The sequence below is a fragment of the Pempheris klunzingeri genome, chromosome 18 (assembly GCF_042242105.1).
Source record: "Pempheris klunzingeri isolate RE-2024b chromosome 18, fPemKlu1.hap1, whole genome shotgun sequence".
Classification (NCBI taxonomy): domain Eukaryota; kingdom Metazoa; phylum Chordata; class Actinopteri; order Acropomatiformes; family Pempheridae; genus Pempheris; species Pempheris klunzingeri.
Genome location: NC_092029.1, coordinates 4,267,476 through 4,290,256, shown reverse-complemented (window position 1 = coordinate 4,290,256; position 22,781 = coordinate 4,267,476). Strand labels below are relative to the sequence as shown.

The following is a 22,781-nucleotide window of genomic DNA, read 5'->3' as shown; positions in this document are numbered from 1 at the left end:
ATAAAATGGCACCAAAAAAATAGTGAAATAAGCTCATTGTAGTCTCTAAGAGCCCAAGCTGACATCTTCAAATTATTTCTTTCATCCAACCAGCCGTCCAAAACCCAGAGACATCCAGTTAACTATTATGAACGATGAAGTGAAGCTTTAAAATTCCACATATTGCTGCTGATTCATTTTCTGCCAAATAAATAAAACTAGTGTCTCACCTCCACACTTATTCACTGGATCTATCTAATAGTATTTGTGCTTTAAACATGAAACACTGGCAAGCATAAGACGAACCAACATGGATCCAAATTTACAATTTCTACACTCTGAATTAAAGGTGGCTGAAGAATCTAGTAATTATAAAGACCTTAAGTGTTTAATCCTAACTGTTAAATAAATAAATTAACTTTCTTTGACAAGCACCATAGAGGAACAAATTTGCCGCATTTCTATTGCACGAAGAAGAAAACAAACGAGGATTTGATTGGTTCATTTCGCACTGTCCCTAATATTGACCAATCAGAAACGAGGAGGGGCGGGGCTTAAGAGTCGTTTTTTTTTCCCTCTTGGTCTTCGTGGTGACGGAGGGAGGGGAACCCGCTCAGTGTTGTTGTCTCCTGCTGCCGGGGACAGAAAGAGCTGCCAAGGACGGCGAAAAGTACCGCTCAGACCAGGACTTCGACCCCTAACATCCTCCAAAGTACGACCCCAGGAGACAAACAGGTGAGTTTTGGCGCTTAACCAACTTTTGCTCGTGTTTTGTGGGCGCTCAGTTGGAGTTACTACACCTGGTGTCGTGACAAATTGTGTATCCCAGTCAAATCAGTGACTGTCAAAACGGGTTTCACATGGGAAGAGATGCCGGGCGGAGAGAGAGAGAGAGAGCGCTAACTTGCTAGCTAACATTAGCAGCCGTTGAGCGCTGAAATTAGTTATGTGGTGGCGTCAAACGTTGTGTAAGTGTTGCAAGAGTTTTATTCACCAAAGCTAGTGCCCCGTTAAGTCTCCCATACTGTTTCATCGAGGGAGTTCCCTCTCCTGGGTCTGCCTGACAGCGGAGCCGGCTAACGGGCTAGCCAGCAAACTTAGCTTACAAGTAACGTTAGCTGAGCTGAGATCAAGCCACGTTTCATGTGAGTTTTCCCGGTTGTTTGGTTGACAGATGGTTTGGTTGTTGCTTTATTTTGGTTATTAATTGCTTAAATGAATGAGTGATTTAAATGTAACGCGTGGGTTTTTTAGGTTTTCTACTAGTTATGACAATTTAACAACTCTTTCCATCCGCAATCACTGTGTTACCAGACAAGCGTATGGACTCCACCACGACCTGACATCAAGTTATTGTGCCTACACCTGCAAGTGGTTGGGAGAAAATGTAGCTTTCTGCCTTTCCAGAGCTCTAATTTGTGAATTTCTCAGCCTGTTTGAAATGTAGAAGAGCCACATTTTCTTGGTTTAGTTGCATGTTTTTGGTGTCAGACTGCTGCTGTTGTAAATACCAGACACCAGCAGCTGTTTCTCTCTCTTCTCTTGACATGAGCTGCCAATTTAGCCCCGTGGGATGTTATAAAACTGCACATGTAATTCAAACATCATTGCCCATGGTTTAATAAATCCAATGTTATGAGTCATTGTAGTCTTAAGGTGTTGGTATCAGGGGGTACATCTAAAGTTACATGGCTGGTATTGATTGTAAGAGGAATCAGACCTGACTAAGACATTTCCAAGAACTGAGTCCAGATGAAAAAACAGCAACATCGAATTGTGCAAAGCAGTTGACCAGCTAATGTGAGGGGTTTTTAAAGTGTCAGTGGGCTTCAAATTAGTTCAGTATTTGTCGCCAGCTTTACATTTGAAACCAGCTTGAGAGGAATGTGCTTAACGTGGCTCTCAGTGCACTGACATGGCTCTCCTTTGTTGGAGAAGACATACAGCAACAGCTGCACTCTTCAACAACAGTGCGTGTGTGTTTTGTTTCAGTCGGTATGCCAGGCCGTAACTGCAGCAATTAAGGAATGCTGGTTGAGTTCTGTGACTGAAACATACGAGACAATGGATGTTGTGGATGAACCTGATCTCCCGTGGAAGGAGTCGAAATGCTTTGCATGCTCTTTGCATGGCCTAGTCTAGCTGTGGCCTCACTTTTACACAGTGTGGACAAGTCAGAGCATGTAGTGCTTTCTAAAGCCCCATAAGGAAGATGTGAAGTCCTTACTATGAGCTGCAAGGTATAAAGAATCATATATGATGTGGCACATGGTTTACAACCACGTGTAAACCAAGTCTTGTTCTGTTTAAGTCTATAGAGTTATCAGACTTTTGCTTTCAAATGCCTGGCAAGCATAAAACGCACTCTACTGTTTGCAAAGTGTCCCTCGTTTATTGCTTTGAAACATCCCAGAGATGGGCTGAATGCAGACCTGGTTTGGTGATAACTCCAATAGTGACCTAAAGACTTTACCTTTGCTCCACGTGTGTGGCTAATGTAAACTGACTAATCTGGTCCTTTTAGGTTTTGTTGGGCGCTTGTGAACCATGTAAAGGGTTCAGATGGCATGCTGGTGCGATGTGGGCGAACACTGAAAAGAGCAAAAGACATGTCAGACTTAACAAATGTGTCTTGGCACAGTCTAAATGCAGCGTGTGTGTGTGTGTGTGGCTGAAACTCTGCTCGGCCATCGCTCTGGCAGAGCAGTAGCTCTTAGATTGCACTTTAAAGTCTCATAGTTTTGTTCTCTCAGGGCTCAGTGCTCGAGTCTGTGACAGAAAAACAGGATATGGCATCTCACACCCTCTCAAACTGTTTTTCACATTGTGGTTTTTAACCTGCTGTTGCGTTACAGGTTGCCTGAGGCAAGCACAAGGGCAAGCCTTTGTGTTGCATTGCTGTGTTTCTTTTGTCCATATTTAGCACTGCTATGCTGCCACAACTGAGGAAAATACAACAAGAAAAGAATGCATAAATACTAACCTAATACAAGTATGTGGAAGATGTTTACCATCATTATTTTTTATCATGACAAGGCAGGGAGGCATAAAGTTTCACCCCTACAATAATCAAAGCAGGATCAAGATATGTATAGATGTCAAACCTAAACCAAAACTACACAGCAGTGCATGCACTACATCACTTTTGGGTTGAATGTGTGTTGTCATGATCAAAGAAACACAGCATCCACCTGAAACATGTCTAGCAAGCTGGCACTGATGTTACCTTCTGATGTGTGAAATATGATGACTGCAGCCATTACAGTCATATTACAAAGAGGCATCCAGCTACTGAAATGTGCTGCTTTAAACCCTCACCAGACCGGATGAAGGTAATGTGATATTTGCAGATTAGCTGTTCTCGAACTCCGAGTGCTTAGAGCAGCGGTTTTTGTTTGAGTCCAGCCATAAATCACAAGTTGCTCTGTGACACTAAATGAGAAATCCCAAAGGATTTCCTTCCAGTGCTGCTCCCTGCACCAGCGCCAAGTCTAATATCTGATTTTAAGGTTTTAGCTGAACAAGCAGTGGGAAGCGTTCATCATTATTTCTCTGTTGATGCGACATGAGGTTAACCAGCAGCACTGCAAGACCATCTCAAGCACATCCGATCACACATTTGTTGATGTGAGGCAGCTGCAAGTTTTTAGCCCAAAATCACATTTCCTCCTCCTGCGTTCATTCACCTGAAGAACGAGAATGTTAGTTGAGTCAAGAGAAAACACACAGGAAGCAACCGCACCGTTGGTTATAGTATATACTGTAAATATGGGTTATTCTTAAGCTAAAGCTAAAGTCATAAAGTCATTGTCTCCTAAACTAAACTGGCTAAAATCAAATATCTGAGGCTGTTTATTGCCTTGATTTTATTTATTTATTAGTTAATGGCAGTGAGTTGTGCGTGTCCTTTAAGGAGAAGCTTAACACTCTTGTTATCCGCGTTTAAGTGATTATTTCATCTAAACACTACAAACTTGGTGCCCGGCTCTCCTCCTGCTGTCGGCGACTAATCATCCAGTTTACCGTGAACCACCAGCCACCGCTGACTCAGCCAACGCTGCCATCTGGGCTGGAACAGAAAACGCCACAGACTTGTCACTGGCTCGAGATCCTCAGATGCTCAGCTAACAGCTTGTGTGTGTGTGTATGTGACAGTTAAAAAAAAAGAAAAAAGAAATGTGAAGACACAAGGGAGATTATATTTTAAAGAATGAATTTTGAAAGAGTTTGACATTTTTGCTCATGTGGGGGAATTCATGAATCCTTAATTTTGAATTCCTGAATCGTTGGGTCTCTTAATTAAAGAGTTTGGTCTAGACCTGCTCTTGGATTCCCATTTTAGGTTAAATTGGGCCATTCAGTATAGACACAATTAGGTGGTTGATGAAATTGTTTTCTTGGTCCAAAACCATTAAAGGTCCTGCACATCCAAACATGCATCTGTTCTGGTGAGAGTTGGTTGGATCTTTGCTGGGAAGTACACACAAGAATGGGGAGCACTCTCTATTTTATTATTGTTTATTCCTAATCTATGTACTCACGATTATCCTGATGAAATTAAGTTTAAAAACTAAACTCTGCACATCAAAATGTTTGGGCTCAATGTAGGCAGTGACAGAAAGCATTAAAATACAGTGAATATAAATGCATTGTACTATTCCTTTACTTTACACTTTTCTGAAGACATGTTGTCCCAAACTCTCTCTCAAACTGACTGGACATTGCAGAGTCCCACTATTGTGGCAGGTCCAAAACAGTTGGATACAACTTAACACGTCTAAATGTGGGCAACTATTTTGATAATTTGTTAATCTTCTGTCAGCTGACTGTACCGATAAACAGACTTATTGTTTGGACCAGTGGTGTGTATGCTTTCAGAGAAGTTCTCACCATTAATAATAGGAAATCTTTAAGGAATTAGGACATGAAAGGCTCAAGTGTTAATAATAAAAAATAATGAAGGCTGGATTCCATTTAGCTGCTTCAGTTTCAGGGTCCTGGTATTATACTGTCACACTGCCAAGCCTGACTTTAATACATCTGAGCTTGTGATAACTTTATTGGTAGCACTGTGCTTGTCCTACACTGATAATACTGTGAAAAATCCCTATGAACCATTTTAGCTGCAATTGTGCACCAATTTACACAAGCAGCCTTTTCAGTCTCACCATTTGGCAAAGCAGGACTAATAAATCTGAGCTGTTAGAACAGCTTATCTCTTAAAAACGTGGTGTTTTCACACATAAGCCACCGGCGTTCAATGTTCGCCAGGAATAATGTCCTCCAGTCAGAGTTCTCCAATATTTGTATTCATTGTTGGCCGTACTCGACCCCTCCTGTTTTCACTACTCACAGGAAACTGGTGTGTAGTCGACCGTGGCCGTGTCCAAGTTCCTGTTTTACCCCAAACTACCTGTCTGCCTGTCTCTCTATTTGTCTGTCTGTGAGAATAAGAGTATGTCGAGCTGCGCTGCTTTATGACCCTGCACACTTCCCGCTCACGTTTCACTTTTTAGACTCACATCCTGTCAGCGGGACGGCGGCTCTCTGTAAGTCTGTGTGCTGTGCAGCCTCAGTGTGCTCTCACTGCCCATTGTTGTGCCGACGCTGTGCTCGTAATTTTCACTTCTGCTGTGTTTTATTAGCCCTCAAGTGCTCCGATGTTACTGTTACTGTGTTTTTCTTGGTTAGTGCAATGTTGTTTGCCCATGTGAAGTCATAATTATCCACAGGAATGATGACACTTTTACTTTATGATAGGAAGCAGTTTTTTTTTGCCGCCTAAGGAGAATTCTATTTTTGATGCATGGCAATGTTTAAGGATGTTATCATTTAATTCACAGTTTACTCTAACCTGCTTTGATTATTTTTACAACAAGAAATGTTTTTCTCCTTATTGAACCTTGCTACCCACGATGCATCATGTCAGATAAATAACCTGTTGTATTTGAAACCTGAGTGGTGGTGTGACAGGGTCATTTAAAATGCACACCATCTGTCCTATTGATTTTGTGAAAACTTCTTTCAACTAAAGGCTTCTTTGCTTTGGCAGTTTATTTATGCACAAATGCCCAAAGCATCATACTTTCTAGGCCACTGGAAAATTGGAAAGCCTTTGAAAAATGTGTTACAGAACAAAGCTAGTTTGTAAGTTTTGAAACTACAAAAAAAAGCTACTCAGATCTCCTCATCTCCTCCTCCCTCATCGCCTTTCATATGTGTGTCATTGAGTGATCATATTTATGCTGCACAGGCACTGTAAATCAACAGCTGTGATAATGTTTTGTTAAATTTCACAGGTCTGAGCACTGTTAAACAAACAGCGAATTTGTCACACTTCTGCTCTGTGAATCACACTCGCTGGTTTGTGAAGTGAAATTACCTGCAGGCAACTTCCCTTTTGCTGTCATGATGTTACTCCCAGAATGTACCAATAGCTGAAAGCAGAAAACATTATATTATCTAACCGTGACAGATTAGCGAGCTAACTGTGTGCTGCTGCCACGCCACCTGTTTTTCCGTATTTCTACAGCTGGCAGAAGGATCCTGGCCTCTGCCTGCCTGACAGGCTTTTTGCAATTCAGCAGCACTCGCACTGATCTCAGCAGGTGCAGGAATCCAGAGATTTACAGCTGTTTGTTGTTCATGACAAGCTAACGGACTGTGAGAGCAGAAATATTTAAGATGCAGAAGTGCCATCACGCTTTAGTGAGGAGGGCGTATCAGCACAGAGAGCTACTGGAGGGCAGTGTGGTCAGGGCAGGGCACTGACTGTGTCAGAAATGATTTAGTGTGTCTGTCTGTCTGTCTGTGGCATGCTAATGGCTTAAACTCTGATCCTGATTAGTGTTTGCTGGGATTTTGATGATTAGTGCTGATTATTGGTCTTGGTAATATGATTATGTAATTATTTTGAGGTCCAGAGGGTAGATATTTCAAACATGGCTCAAAACTACAAGTGGAAACTATGCAGCATTAATTGATTATGCAGCCTGTGTGTGTGAAAATATAAATGCTCAGTTGTTTCCAAAACCAGTTGCGTCTCGTTTGGCCAAAGGTTAACATATAATAAAGAGCTGTTATCACTTTCGGTAGACGGAGTTCCTTTTTTCTGACATTGTGTTCTGCTTGTGCACAGGCTGCTGTAACTGTAACCGAGTGTGTGTTGAGGAAGGCGAGGATACATGAGCTACAGCATGTAGACACGGAGCAACGGTAACAAAGTGAAGCAGTGCGAGCACAGATATGTTTCACTTATGTCACTTGAGCTCGGCCAGCAGACTTGTCTGACGACAGAGACCAGAGGCACAGACTTTAAAGGTCAAGTATCGTCTGCTTGACCATTCAAAAGTGATTAGCACTGATCTGTCACTGTAAGGCAAGACTTCATCGGAAGCCATAAGCAGGCTTGTTTTCTTAAGGAACACCCCTGTGCCCCACTCATTATTATTATTATATGCCTGTGTTTGCAGAGACCATTTTCTAAACTATGAACAAATACTTCAGCATTTTGTGTCCTCAGGCTCAGTGTGTCAAAGGATGAACAGTAAATGGTCCATTTAAGGTTGAAGCACGTCAGTACAATCTAATATCACAATGTTTGTACACGAAGCTGCTGTATTTTGAGGTTCTATAAGATATTTAAAGAAGAAAAACCTGGGAGAAGATGAGTATTAATCATTCAGATAATGCTAGTAAATTAACTCAGGTTATTAAAGAAACAGTTCATCGTTTTGGGCTTTTTAACTTTCTTGCCAAAGGTTGATAAACTCAGGTGTAAAATGACAATTTGTGGTTTTAAATGGCCTTTATGTGCCAGTTACCAGTGGCATTTTGCTATCTTCGTACAAAGGCGGGCGAACTATTCCCAGTTGTTTTCGCTAAGCCAAGATGAGCTAAGCTAACCAGACAGATAAGAGAGTTATTGATTTTTCTCATCTACCCAACAGCAACAAAGCCAGTAAGCTTATTAGGAATGTGCATCTTGATTTAAAAATAACTATTCCATAGTCGCTGTGAAGTATTCAAACATTCTTTGAATGCTGCCCTGCCCCTCAGGCTGCCTCATCAACGAAAGATTAGAGACGTGGCTTCATCTCAGCTACTGCCTCTGAGCATAACACCAGGCACCAGTACAAACATGGGAAAATATATTTCACTAAAGCTTCACTAAAGTGTCAAACTATTGATGAATGTTCAGAAATGTTTACTATTAAGAGTATCAAAGACACTAAGCTTTGTCTAAATATAAGCTTTGTACTGTGGTTTAATAACCTAAATCCACTTCACAATACTGTTAACCAACAGCCTATTGCACCTCCACCATTCATTTATCCACCTTCAGTAATGTGTGGTGTGGCTTTGGATGAATGCCTACATTAAAACAGTAGCACATCTGTAGCACATCTGTTTGAGTATATTAGTTACTGTCTTGCTGCCAGGGTCAAAGTAGCTTCTGTTAGCCTAGCTTTGGTGCCTCCACCCAGCAGAGAAGGAGCCTGTAGTGGTGCAGATCTCTTGATGCTCTCACATACACACTCCGTAACACTAGTTTCACACAAGAGTCAGTCACACACAGACATGGTTCCCTTTGTATCTGCAGCGCCGTTGACACGCAGGCCTTGGCAGAACAGAAGTGGCATTGAGCAGAGACGTAGGAGGAATTTCTACGCCTGGAGTCCTACTCTACACAGCAATGGCTGCTCGTAGCCAGACAGCCACTCTGCCTCCTCCTCCTCTCCAAATACCAAACGCCCTCCTTAACTTTCCTACTTGTTTTTTTGCCTTGATTTCTTTTCCTCCTTCCATTGTTCTCTTATGTGCCTTGGCAGCCTGTCCCTCTCTCTATCCCTCTTTTTGTTTCTCAGCATTGACAGAAGCCTCTCTGAATTGTTTACTACATCCACTGATCCCTACCCGCCCCCCCGAGCTCTGTGAAGAGAAAAATATGACCACTGTGAGCTTCTCATCTGTGTTGCCATTATCAGTGTCCCGTTCACTCTCTCTGCACCAGAGGCCAGATGTAGAGGGGGGCGATAGTGGTGAGTTTGTAATGAGCAAGTGTAAAATTAGGCAGCGGGCCCAGCTGACTGAACCACAGAGCACACAGAGCCAGCTGCTGAACAGAGCTGAGGACTGGATCCAGCGCTGTGCTTCACTGTCACTGACTCGAGTGTGTGTGAGTGTGTGTCTGTGTGAGATATGCCATGTTTGGTTTCTGAGTGAGAGCATTTCAGAGAGCAACTTCAAAATGAACTGCGCTCGACGTACGAGTTGTAACTTCCAAAGAGCTCTTCAGTGTGTGCAGAGCGTTTAGAGCGCGGTTAGTGGACCACAACAGTTGAATCCTGTGCTGGTATGTGGAGAAAGAGTCAATGATACAGCAGAGGGAAGCAAGGCTGCCATTGTGGTGGTGCTAGGCAGGTTTCCCCTTCTCCACCCAGCCCACCCTCTCCAGCAGCACCCCGCACCCCCCCCGGCCTGTGTCCATATTAGGGCAAAACTCAGCCAACCTCCCCTCGAGCTGAGCTCAACCCCCCCAACACGCCCTGCTGTCACATTTGCTCCAGCGAAGGGAGCCTGAGGGAGACGCAGCTCCCCTAACCCAATTTGAAGGCCTGCTTTCCTGGCCAGTCAAAACAGCAGAGGGATTTTAAAAATGGATGCAGAAAGCCAAGGCCAACCTCGTTGTGTTTGTTTAAGTGGCAGGCTGGTGTGTTTTCATGCATTTTTTTTTTTTTTTTTAAGGACCTGTAGTTAATGGGCTTATCTTGAACATAGCTTGACCATATGCCATTTTGTGACCACTTCTCTCCAAAGTGCCTTGTAGTTTCACATGTGCGTACATCCTTACTTTGAGTTTCCCCAGCACAATGGAGCCCATAAACCAGGCTGTGTTGGTGCCAAGCTCTACTTATTCTGCCATCATTAATGTTAGATTATGCTAAGTACTCTACTTAGTTGTTAATAGGTTGCCATTATGGTACTCGGTGCTTCTTTCATAATTGTTATAGGATACAGAACTTTATAGAGTGGAACAATAATGATGCTCAGCAGGGACTGAAGTAGTGAATATACATGGATAATATGAACACTAAACAAGTCACTCATTTGGGAGGAAAAGGCTCATTTTTTTGGACCGTCAGTGCCAACTTTATTCAGGCAAAAATGAAACAATAAGAACACGTAACGTAGCAAAAACAGGAGCAGTCTGTCCAAAACGTATGCTGTTATGGTTCTGTAAAGGCATGTGGAAGAGCACTGGTACTGGGAGACACACTAGTTAAACAATTGGTTTGTGCTCGCCAGTCATTTTCCTAGAGATCCCCAAACAGAAGTTATTTTGGGTCATTGGTGTTGATTTTGGTTTCCTTTGGTTTATACAAAGTTCCTCTCAAAGGAAATGGTTTGACTTAACAGACATAAGAATCGCTGGGTTAATACGTAGACATTGTTGACCTCGAACAGTCTCACTGTTAAATTGTAATCCACCATCTAATCACACGTGAACACACAAATTGACCAGTGTGAGTGGTGGGTACACACTGGCCAAAAAAAGTGTTAAAACAGGGTATTGAATTGTCCAGGCTTCCATTGATTCAAATCGCACATCCAGTTAAGCAACAACGCGAAAACAAAAAAATATAAAGATTAATGGTTCAATACGTACCAGACTTTTGGGTCAAGTTCAAAAAGGCAACACTGAATGGAAGGGGCTTTAATGGTTTAATGGTGCTTTAATGCATTCTAATGTTGCATTATGGTTTTTAAATAAACTACAGTAGAACTAAATGCACTGTGCCAGTACGTCGTCATAAGCACACTGTGCTGTCTATAGGGTGGTTGAGCACCTATGATGGTAAAAAAACACTGATGCCTTGACTTCAATCCTGCTTCTTCAGTTTCTTAAAATCCATTTTAACAATATGAAAAATTACACATGCATTACACATTTATAGTAGAAGTCATGGGTTCTTTTACACAGTCAAGGCAGTTCCATAACAAATGTAAGCCTCCAATGTGGTTTAACTTGAGTTTCAACTCTTACTTAGTTTTATATTTCAGCTAAGTTTTTCAACATTAACATAATATCAATCTATAATATCACAATTTAGTACTGAATGACAAGGCATTTTTTGATACTTTCTAGTATTGAAGCATTTCAGTCCTTTGGCAGCCAGCACTACTTTGTCCTTGCTTGAATTCTCACTACTGAAGATGCTATCAGGCTGTTTTAATGGTCATAAACGGACACATTGCTGAAGATCTTTGGGAGGAACAACCACTTTTGTATTTATGATCAGTAAGTGCCATGATGAGGCCTCTAGTTAGATCATATTTGACTGTTACTCTTTAATTACAGAACACCATGTACCAAGTGGTTCATGATTGATGTGTGTACAGTGACAGCCCTAAATAAAGAGAGGAAGAGGATGAAGAAAATGCTGATTCACCACACAAAGAACTCTGAGGGGTGTTTTGACGGCTGTCTCAGCGTATCACAGTCGCTTGTGGTCGTTGCTCGTTTCTTTCAAATTGTAACTCCACTGAAACTTCCCTCCTCCTTCTCTCCCAATATTTAGATCTTGTGGCTCTGAAGTGGTGACAATCTGTCAACTAGCATCCAGACTTCAAAACAGTGTTAACATCAGGTTCTTTTAATTGGATACTGTATTGGCTTTACTCCATAACTCCTGTCATTTTCCACTAGTTCACTGGTTACTCTTGTTATTACAAGATCGCCGTATCTCATTCCTTGCCAAAATGGCTGGTAGATAAACTCCCAGACCGCCAAAATGTTGAAGCATTTGGCTGGTAGTCACTTTCATCCGTCTGGGATTTACTGTGTTTAAACAGCACCACAAGCCTTTTAAATTTATTTATTTTTTAATTGGCAGGTCTTTGGCCTTCAACTTGAACAGCGCAGTGGGCTCGAACCCTGGGAATGTGTTATTCAGGATCAAAAGAGTCTTTTCTGTTTCATCGTGTTCCAGGTTCAATGTGTTCAGTGGTGGTTTGAAACGTGCACCAAGAAACAGGAGAGGAAATTGTTTTTCCTTATTGCATTTGAGCTGTCAAAAGGCTTATATTTGATAATGCTGTCGTAGATGATTCACAAATAGTCACCTGAGTGAGAGGAAGCAAACTGGAACCAGATTCCTTTAACTGCTAATCAGGTTCATCCAGCTAGAGAGAAAAAACAACATTTCCTGTTACATCTAATGTGTGTACTCCTGTCCTATCATAAGTACATAGAGAAAATTATATAATGCTTCTTACCCCTGGTTATGGCCATGTATTCAATGAAAAATGGTGATTTTTGTAATACTTATTTTGACTTATCTTGACTGTCTCAACCACAGCAAACACTCTAGAGGTATTTAGTGAATAATAGTAATAATGAAGTCTGGATGTGACTGTGCAGTCACACTCATGAAGCTGTGCAGCTCTACCTGCATGAGAAAAAAAAAAAAGAAGAAACGTAACTCGCACGTTTCAGCGCCTGTTCAGCCTGCTTGGGTTCCTTTTGGTTGACGGAGACGAGTAAACCGAAGCATTTCCTGTTCAACTGCATGTCCGTTGGTGAATGAAAGGTGTTACTCACTCAAGTGTGAATTCTGACATTTTCCTGTTTTTCATTTGTTGTTTTCTTTTGAGGCTTGCACCCCTCAGTGTCAGGACAATATTGAAGGCCAGAATGCTGCAATGTATGAGCAAACACAGAATGAGTGTATGCACTTGTCAAAAGAATGAATCTTAATGGTTAGTGAAGACCGAGATTTCCCATCACCCCCACCGAACCCAGAGCTCACTGGGCTGTTATGAATCGAGCATCCATTCATCAGCTGTTGCCATGCAGAATGGAAGAAAGATGCTCCAGAGTTGTCACAAACACACACATCCATTTACTCATGGGAGGGTTGCAGCTTTCCAGCCCATTGAACCTCCATTGAGGGTTATCCTGTGTTTGAACCCTCAGAGGGTGTCTGCAGGCGGCACATCATCAGAAGCCAGATGTGTCTCTGTCGTCCCCCCCCCCCCGTTCCTCAGTCCAGCCTTTTGCCCTCCACACTACACTGAGGGACAGGCTTTTGCCATCAAGCACACATGTGCAGTCCCCACATCGAAACACACACACTTGCCTGAAAATTGGAGCCAAAGGTGGTCCCAGATGGGATTTCACTCACTCACACATTTGCACACCAACTCCCCTCGCGTGACCTGGAGCTGTGCTGGAAGTGTGTGTTTTCCAGTGGTGGAGATGATGCTCATTCATGTAAATAATTGATTAACAGGTTCAATCCTGGATGTCTGTGAACATCAACAGCTGTCACGCTATCCAGGGTTTGTGCGAAGATCTGTCATCAGTTTTATGCAGTATGTAATCGAGCATAAACAGCTGATTTGACTCGGAGTGGCCATAAAGTGTGGAGATTTTACACGAATTAGACAAATTTGCATTTTAACCCAATTTACAGCAAATTAAAATGGTACGCCCATTACATGTGTTTTATTTTGGAGTATTTGGATGGAGAAACACAATGGAGTACTATAAACTATCATTGCATTAAACTTTATTATTGATAGACCAGATAACAACATTTGGGTAATTCATGTTTTGGAATTTAAAAGTTCTCTGCATAAGTTAGTAATATGTGCTTAGAAAATTACAATTTGCATCAATTTCGTTATTTTATTTTATATATAATTATTGAAGCTGAATGTGACATTAAATAATTCTTTTGATTTGGGGGCAGAATATCAAATTGGTTTAACTTATACCACCTATTTATCAGACTTCCATACAATGTTCCATAAAACAGGAACAATGAGGTGTTGGAGGAGGTTTGATGTGTAATTTTTTGTCTATTTAATCTGCAATAGCACCAGAAAATATCTTTACTATGCCTCCTGTTTAAACTCTTACAAACTTAAGAGTTACTTCTTGGCAAGTGAAAAGCTTTCTTTCGAAGAACCACTGTTGTGTTGTCTGAGACTGTTATGTGATTGTTGATTGAGATTAGTGAGTTCTTGGTCGAGATTCAAGGAGGAAAAAAAGCAATGTAAAGCGTCTTGAGATAACGCTGTTATGAATTGGCGCTATATAAATAAAGATTGATTGATAATGAGCTCATAAAATTCACCCCTGATAGCTGTCTGTATACATGATATTACCATCATGACGTTCCCACTGAACTATACAAGGCCAAAAGGTTGTTTTGATCCCTCTGCGCTAAAAGATGTTTGTCGTGTTTGCAGCTCAGGCTTAATTTTGATTTTGGAAGCTTAAATTTAGCATTAAGAAAACAATGGGTCTTGATTTAAAGTGGGTCATGGCCCTCAGCACTAGAAAAGGTTTTCACTGACTGCAGACGAGCGAACACTGCTCAGCAGCGTGAGTCTCTACATGCATCCTGTACTCTATAGAAGTCAAGAACCATTGTTGTTATGTTTGGCTGACTTCTCAAGGAAGCACAGTTTTTCCAGACTGGTGAGACGGCCTTCACTTTGTATTTTCTGTAGTTGTCTGAGCAGAGTTATGTGGATAAAGTCCCTTCGTCTGTTGACTTTGACAAACGCCGTCTGACTGACTTTGTCTCTTTGCATCTCGGTGCTCATCACTCTCCCCTGCAAGTGAAAATACACAGGATGCCACTTCACTTAATTTGTCCTTTTACATTCACCCATGATGACTGTAGGGAAAACATGTGAAGCCATACAGCCCTGGAGTAAAAGCTCAAATGTTGTTTTTTTAGTTGTTTTTAAGCACATGAGGTGTTTTTGCTCACAGAATCAACAATATTGCCGTAAAGAAAGCTTGCCGTTACACTGAACCAAATAACAGAGGCAAATCGCTACCCCAGTCTGTGAACAGCATCTTCGTTTAGTGACGTCTGGTTCGGCCTTTCGAGAAGGGATGGGCCATGATTTTTGAATATCTGAATATTGGTTTAATGGTTTTAAAACCTGGTAGTGCGTCGTCAGGAGCAGTAGATTAATACAGGGTGCTGATGGAGCCAGGACTCTGTAAAGATGTGGGCACAAGCAGTCTCAGATTTCATTTCATCCAGCTGATCTTTCAGCGACCGGATGTAAGCTAGAAGCAGCCTTAGGTACCAGCTGGGTTAGCTTAGTTCACAATGGCTATCATACAGTATTTTTGCTTGAAATGCACAACCCTATTTTCTATACAGTAACCCACAACAATCCCACCTTAATAGGCAGCATAAAAGAGGCTATAGCGATGAGTTTGACTTTGCCAAAGCTATTTCCTGTGCCAGGTGTACATTTTTATATTGCATTATGTTTATGGGTCAGTCACCAGCAATCCAGGTGGTTACAGTAAATCACAGACACAAAGGCAGCTGCATAGGTCAATGGCATAGGTCAGCTTAAGAGATGCCTGGCAGTCATTTTCAAGGTAACGTCTAAAGAAAGCATAAGATATGTTATGTTTACATATTGTAGTTTTGGCTTTTTTACTAAGAAAACCACACGTCAAACTGTGTCGGACAAATTAGCTTTAGATAATAATATGTGCTCACTGATTTACTGAGTCCTTGGTGGTTTGAGGCTAATGTTAAGCATGTAAACACACTGTGAAGCACATATCAGCACAACTGATATGAGAGCCAGATAAGAGGGACTCGTGAATGTTTGCTGTTATGGTCCATTTAACCCAGTGAACTGTGGGATATGGAGTCTTTTGTTTCGTTGTGTAAACTCTGGCCACAGACCATTGGAGCAGGACATTCGCCGGGCTCCGTCACAGCCAAGTAGCGCGTGCTTTTCCATGTCACACACATTAATACGCCTCGAAGAGATCTACAGCCGTTTCATTCACAGAAGTGGAAGGTGTTTCCTGTTAACTGGTTGATCATGTCGCATGAAAGGCTTTTTCAGTGGCGTTTAGTTTTGCTCTACTTTAGTCGTTCTACTTTCTATAGTCTGTTCATTCCCCTCAGAAACATGGAGGCACAACAATGATGCTCTCTTTCTTTAGAGTTGTTTAGAGTGTGTTTGGATGCACGATTCGTTTTTTCCCCCCGTGGATATATTGGTTTGTCTGCGTTTTCCCTCAAGATTTTTTTCTGTCTCGTCTTCATCACACGCCTGCAGTCTGTCACTCCCCCTCTCTCCACCCAGTGCGCTCTGCGTTCAACCACAAGTGACGGCAGCTTTCATCACACACCTTCCCTTTTTTTTTTTTCAGTAAACTACTGAAGAACAAAGTGTGTGTGTGTGTGTCCCCTCCAGGCTTCCACTCTGTCATACTCCTGCGCTTCCCCTGTTTTAACCGTCGTCTCTGCTGTCACCATGGAAACGGGTAGCTCGAACACAGCCTTGCAGGCAGAGCGTCTGGTTGTGCATGAAAGGGACCGTTTTCATGCTATACTGTTTTATATCTTTGTGTGTCTGGTGGTGAAGTCAGGTCACTGCCTGTCTATAATTCCCTGATAATATATAGTTAACTTTAGAGTCAAAGAATCACACAGGATGGAGATTTTACTTTTTCCTTTGCTTCCATTCCTCTTTGGGAAACCACTGCCCCGTAAAAAACATAGTCTGGTGAAGCAGCCTTCTGGAGACTGTGCGTTTGGTCGCCATCTGAAACTGCCATCGTAGTGTCCACAAGCAAGATATGACGCCCAAAGTGCTACGCTAAGATTTGGATGGAAGCTGAATATCAGATTAAAATACTTTGTTATGATTAGGGAGAGACGCCAAAGTTAGATCCTTCAGAGCCTGGCTGCCAAATGAATGAATTCACACGAAATATGATGAAGGTGAGACCTTGACACACACTCACATCAACAACCATAAAAGAGGACGCTGCAGTTATTTATAATTACAGCAGGAGCTCATTGTCTAGAGGAGTCATTAGGTAATGAAAACACTGATGTATTTTGATAGTTCACATTTCCCTTGAGGACAAAGAACAATCCAGGCTGAGAATAGGTGTGAAATGTGAGATGATGAAGTGTCAGAACAAATGAGGAGTTTGTCTCTTAACAGCATATCATGTCATGATATTACTGAGAGGAGCGAGTGACACAAACTGGTTGGTTCTGTTTTTATAATTGTCTTGAGGTTAATAGAAGTCTGGTTGACAAAACACTCATAAAGACACTTGATTGTAATTATAAAAAAAACAGGAAAACGGCATTCAAATGCGTTACTCCTCATGGAAACAGATTGTTTGGGGGTAAAATCAACCTTACTGCAGTCATATTGTTTAATAACTTACAAATAATGGGTGTGTATTAATGTGTGTGTTGTTCCTCTGGAGTCTCTGGAAAATTCCACTCAGGCTCACAATTGATGTTTCCTGAAAAACATGTTTATTTTTTAGGAGTCTGCACGTATCTCCGTCCTCTCTGTCTGGCTCCACCACCTGCCGGGATGACTGACAGGTTTAGTGACTGACTGACTACTGAACTGACTCATCTGCTCACTGCCAGGCTAAATGTGTGGCTAGTTCACTGAAAGACTGGCTCATAACTAAATGGACGGATGAATGGCTATTTTTTAACTCTGGAACGATGTCTAGAGGCTGATTCTGTAAATGGACTTGTTGGCTAATTGAATTAATCAAATTCAGCGTCATGGTGTAAATGGGTTGACTGCCTGGTGACACCTGTTTGTCTGGCGGGAAGGCGGGGGTGAAAAAAAAAAAAAAAAAAAGGAATCCAGCCATGTGTCAGTGTGTAAGAGGAAGCAGCAAAATGAAAGGGAATAAGAAAGCGAGAAGGGAAGGAAGGAGAGAAGGAGAGTCCGAGGATGATGAAGTTGAAGTGCAGAGAAAGAGAGAAGTTGGATGTATAACGTGGAGTGAAGTGGGTGTGATGGTGTCTGCTCTCATCAGCGCCCAGTCTGTGCTGTCCACATGGTGTTTTGGCAAGTGTGTGTGTGTGGTGTGTGTGTGTGTGTGTGTCTCTAAGAGGACCAGAAGGGACACATGAAGCGTGTGTGTGTGTGTGTGTGTGTGTGTGTGTGTGTGATGTTGAGGTGAAGTGTGCTCATGTGTCAGACCACAGGGAGTCACCGCACACTGCCATGCCCTTATATGGATGAATGAATAGATGGATGAAGGCCCCACTGGGACACTGGATACTCTCCTTATGTCTGTCTGTCCATCTATTCATTCATCCGTCCATCCGTCTGTCTATCCATCTATTCATTCATCCATATGTCTGTCTGTCTGTCTGTCATTTCAGTCATTCACCTGTCCATCTACCCATCATTCAACCAATGCTCTGTCATCCATCCATCCACCCATTTATCCACACATCCATTCATTCATCTGTTCTGTATGTCCTACCGTCTCTCCGTCCATCCATCCATAGTATTCCACCTTTTCTTCCTGCGCCCTGTTGCCGTGCAGCTTCTCCAGAGGAGCGACGGGGGTCAGCACAGATGGATGAGGACTGTTCAGGACTGTCTCTCCGTCTTCAGTCTCTCACATGATGTTTGGACTTTTGGTTTTATCCAAATAAGAAAAGAGGCTTCACAGCGTGTTTGTTGAGTGCAGATTTTTACAGAATTAGTTTTTCTGTGCACTTAAAACCTGTTTGTGGAGAATGTGCACACATGAAGATGTACAGAATAGTTTAGGAGTATGAATGATGTTACCCGTTGAACGATATGGTCAGTTCTTGTACTCTTGTGTATGTGGGTGAGTTTATTCTGCAAATGTGCATGTATGCTGTAATACTTTATGGATTATGACGGATTATGGAAAACCTCTGCATGAGAAAACATTGGGAAAGCTTATTTATAAGCAGAACAAAATGTTAAAACCACTAGCTGCATGTCGTCATATTGAGTTCAGATTTCCAACCAGAAACTACCAGGTCTGACCGAATTAAGCCACAAAACAACACAACATGTAGTCAAATGTTGTGACCATTGACACAACACAGTCAGAAAACTCTATTCTCCATATTAATATTAATGTATTACTGTGCATTGCAGCAAAGAGCAACGTATTTTTTTTAGAAGTAATAATGAAATGATGCTAATGATCTCTATTGTTCAGCAGCAGAACCTCTTCCAGACCAGCAGGTGTTGTGATCCTGCACTTACAACAGCTGACAACCAATTAATGCCCAAAAAGCTATTCTGATGATCAGTTAATCATTTACATTGTTAAAAATGCCAAACATGTGATATTTCTGGGGATTTGCTGCTTTCTTTGGTCCTCCATCATAATAAATTTAATATTTTTGGGATTTGGAAATGTTAGTTGGGGTCACTTCAGGCTCTTGGATACTGTAAAATGCTTTTCTCACTGTCTTCTAATGTGTAGATGAAAAGATGAATCAAGAAAATACGATACAGATAATTAATGTGTTCCAACATGTGGTTAAGAAATTGACTTCATCAGTAGTTTCACTTCACTATCAAAATCACATTTATTGCCAGGTTATAACATGACAAGGAATTTGCCTCTGTGTATTGGTGTATAATCAAGACACATGAATATTAAACATAAAAGAATAAAATAGACATATTTACAATACAGAATATGAGAAAAAATACACAGAAGAAAGTACACGACCTGTTTTTAAAATAAATCCCAACTGTCATGTTTCTTTGACTGAGGACACAGACTGGAGGTCTCTCACATGAAAAAAAAAATGGGACAGCAAAGTGATTGTTTGCAGTTTTTTGACAAAACGTTGTAACTTTTACTCCCTTTACATTAATAAGATATGAACGATGAGCTCCAGATGACCCTGTTAGTGTTTGTGGTGAATAGTGAATAGTGAATAGTGGTGAATGTCACATCGGATGTGCACTACCCTCATTGCCAACATTGTGACAGTGCCATCTATTTATTTATTTTCTGCTCTCTCGCTGCAGGGAGTTACAGTACAGTCCCAGTGACCATTAGCAGCCGCAGCGTGTCACAGGACATTTAATACGCCAGTGAACATGCAGCAGACGGAGCCATAATCAGCTTTATTTGGGATATAACAGACAACGGTGTAGATTTCACTGTTGAATAATTCAGTGTTGTGTGTTGTGCTGGGGGAGGGATGTTTTTGTTTGCCGAATGCTGGTATGTGGCAGAAGAAAAGGGGGAGTTGGTAAATGTGAAATGTTGATACCGTACCTGTCCGACACGCATGTGGGTGCAGACACACACACAAACACGTTTCTAAAACATGTTTAGTGATTGTTTGGGTTTCCAGTATCATTTATTTCTGCTCAGTCTGTATTGTTTTTAACACAAATTCCCTCTTTTCTCCTGTTTCAGAGACAAAGAGAAAGTGGATGATATAGACAGCAACCCAAGGTCCTCCACCAGAGAAGGTACATGACTCTCTGTCTCACACACTCTTAAAGAAACAGTTCAGTTTTTGGACTAGTGCAGTCATGTTTGAGTTAAGACCACACTGTAAGCTGCCACTGAGGCACATCAGCGCAGCAACAATGCCGTGGTTTAGATGATTACAGGGGGATTAGTCTGCACTTGTTGTATTAAGCCCCAAACTTTCTCCCTTGGAGGCTGTTGAGCTGTTTTTCCTCGGGGCTGCTGGAGAGAAATACTGTCGGTGTTTCTCAAATATGGGCGAGGGAAAGTCACTCACAGGTTCATATGTACAAAATATTATGATGTGGCTCTTATTCTGAAAAAGAATACTCCTACTAAACTGTTTATATGGTTAATGAAAACGAATATTCCACTAAAATGTTTACATGCAGCAGTGCATACTCTGATTTAAAATCAGCTGGTTTGTCTAAAATGCACAGAGCTGCCTGTAAAAATACTGCTTCATTGAAACACTAACAGTCAAAACCTCCACAGGATACTTCAGGTCAAGGACTTGCATGAGAAATGGATCTCACTGACTCACATGAATGCTATTTGCTGGTGTATGATAATTTCTTCTGGTTCCCGTTATAGGTTAATGGCAGAAACGAAAACTATATGTGGAAGTACCGTTGACATCTCATAATGTTATTTCTATAAACTTTCCATAGAAAAAAAAACAAATATTAAATCTTGTGGTAATACAAAATGGTAAATTACATTAACCAATCTGCAAATCATTAGTGTGTTTGCTCAGAGCAGGTTTTCTCAGAGGTTGTTTCAGACGCTCAGACAGCAACGATGGCAATTTAAACATGGCACTTATTTTGGTGCTTCAAACGCGTAGAGGTTATTTATAAAGCTCGGACAGCCTTGAGACTGCTGGAGGACAGTGGAAGAGTTTCTGTCAGCCTGTGTGGGACGACACAAGAATAATGAGAAGGCATTGATCAAGACCGAGAGGGAATTATCAAGTTCCTCAGTCTCACAAACCTGTGATACTGGCTCAAGACGTCAGGGGGGATTTTACACATTTAGTTAAATACGGACTTCTTGTAAAGGGAAATGGCTTTTTATGCACTTCTTCATGGTTTGTAGTTGGACCCGCACCACATTATCGCACAAAAAAAAATCCCTTTATACGGTATGCTATATGTGCTATTCCCCTTTTAATTTAACCCACATCAGCTGATGGTAAACACTACTGGAAAAAGGAAAGTCAGAGTTTCCACACTTTCAGTCCAGACCATATAGATAAGTGGTTGTGAAAGAGGAACAGAGCAGACAAGAAAATTCCCTGCATAGTTTTTTCTTCCTGGTCTCTAAGACTGAAGGGTAAAGACGGCAAAGTGCCATGTAACGCAGAGCAGTGTATATGGCTCTGTGAAGCTTATTTTAGTCTTCAATCTTTTTATTGAACTTTTCCAACATTTCATTTACTCATAAGAATGCAAATCACAACAATCAGTATCACAACTTGAAGCTCAATGTGCAAATAGATACACACACATACTCTAGTAGGAGAGGAAAGGCCTCCGGACTGGAAAAACATCTTTACTGATTGTCTGATTTCTAGCGAATCAACACCAACCGTGGAATGGTTAAGGCATCTGTAAGTGCAATCACTCCTGCTTCTGCTCGTATATCCTTACTACAGGTATTAGAGCCACCCTTCTGTTTTGGAGCTGCCCAAATCTTGCAGGTTCAGTGAACACACATTCAACCTGCATGCGTTTGTTTGACCCTCGTACTGGAGATACCATTCAAAGACTTAGTTAGTGTGCAACTGTAGTCCCATACACATTACTGCTGAACCGTTGACTTACACTGAATTACATTACACAAGTACCAAACGAAGTTAAGTTTCAGGCCTCTCTGCACGCTCTCATGCTTTTTCACTCCTGAGCTCTCAGTTCTCTCACTCTTCTTTTTGTCTAGTCGGTGTTTGGAAGTTATTATTGGTATTAGATTAAATCCCCATCCCCTGTTCTGGACTGTGTTTAATTTGATTTCTTTGTTTCATTAATTAAGAACAAACACAAAAGATCCAGATTTTCACCAAACAAAAGAAATGGAAGAAAACCAAAACAAAATGCTCAGATTAAACCCATCATGGGACTTGGATTTACAAACAGTTTTTACTAATTGCGAGCAGGATGTGAGAGCTGGACTTAAAAATCACTGCTCAGCCTTCAGTCGTGCAAATTATTTCATGGCTAAACATTTCATGCATTTATTAGTCTTTCTAAAAGCTACAGAGCTGCTTGGAAGCATTATCAAGGCTTGTCCCTTATTGGTCACTTGAGAACGTTTTCCACGGCAGACATTTTGACATTTCATTTCATTTAGGTGAGCCAGGTTCCTGCTACTGTGCATACTTGGGTACTTAATAGAACTGAGCCACTGCTGATGTTATTAGTGACACCTGAACCTTTTTTTTATAGCTATGAGTGAAACTGTATGTGGTGAATTCTCTGTAAGA

The 22,781-nt window shown here is 41.5% G+C and overlaps 1 protein-coding gene across 1 annotated transcript in view; it reads left to right on the top strand.

Annotated features, from left to right (window-relative positions):
- Window positions 1-628: 628 nt before the first annotated feature.
- fam49a (family with sequence similarity 49 member A) overlaps window positions 629-22,781 on the top strand; it is a 32,443-nt gene continuing 10,290 nt past the window's right edge. The window contains exons 1-2 of the mRNA XM_070849013.1: window positions 629-714; window positions 20,243-20,298. The gene's annotated coding sequence lies outside the window, so the exon portion shown is untranslated. The remainder of the gene's footprint in view (window positions 715-20,242; window positions 20,299-22,781) is intronic.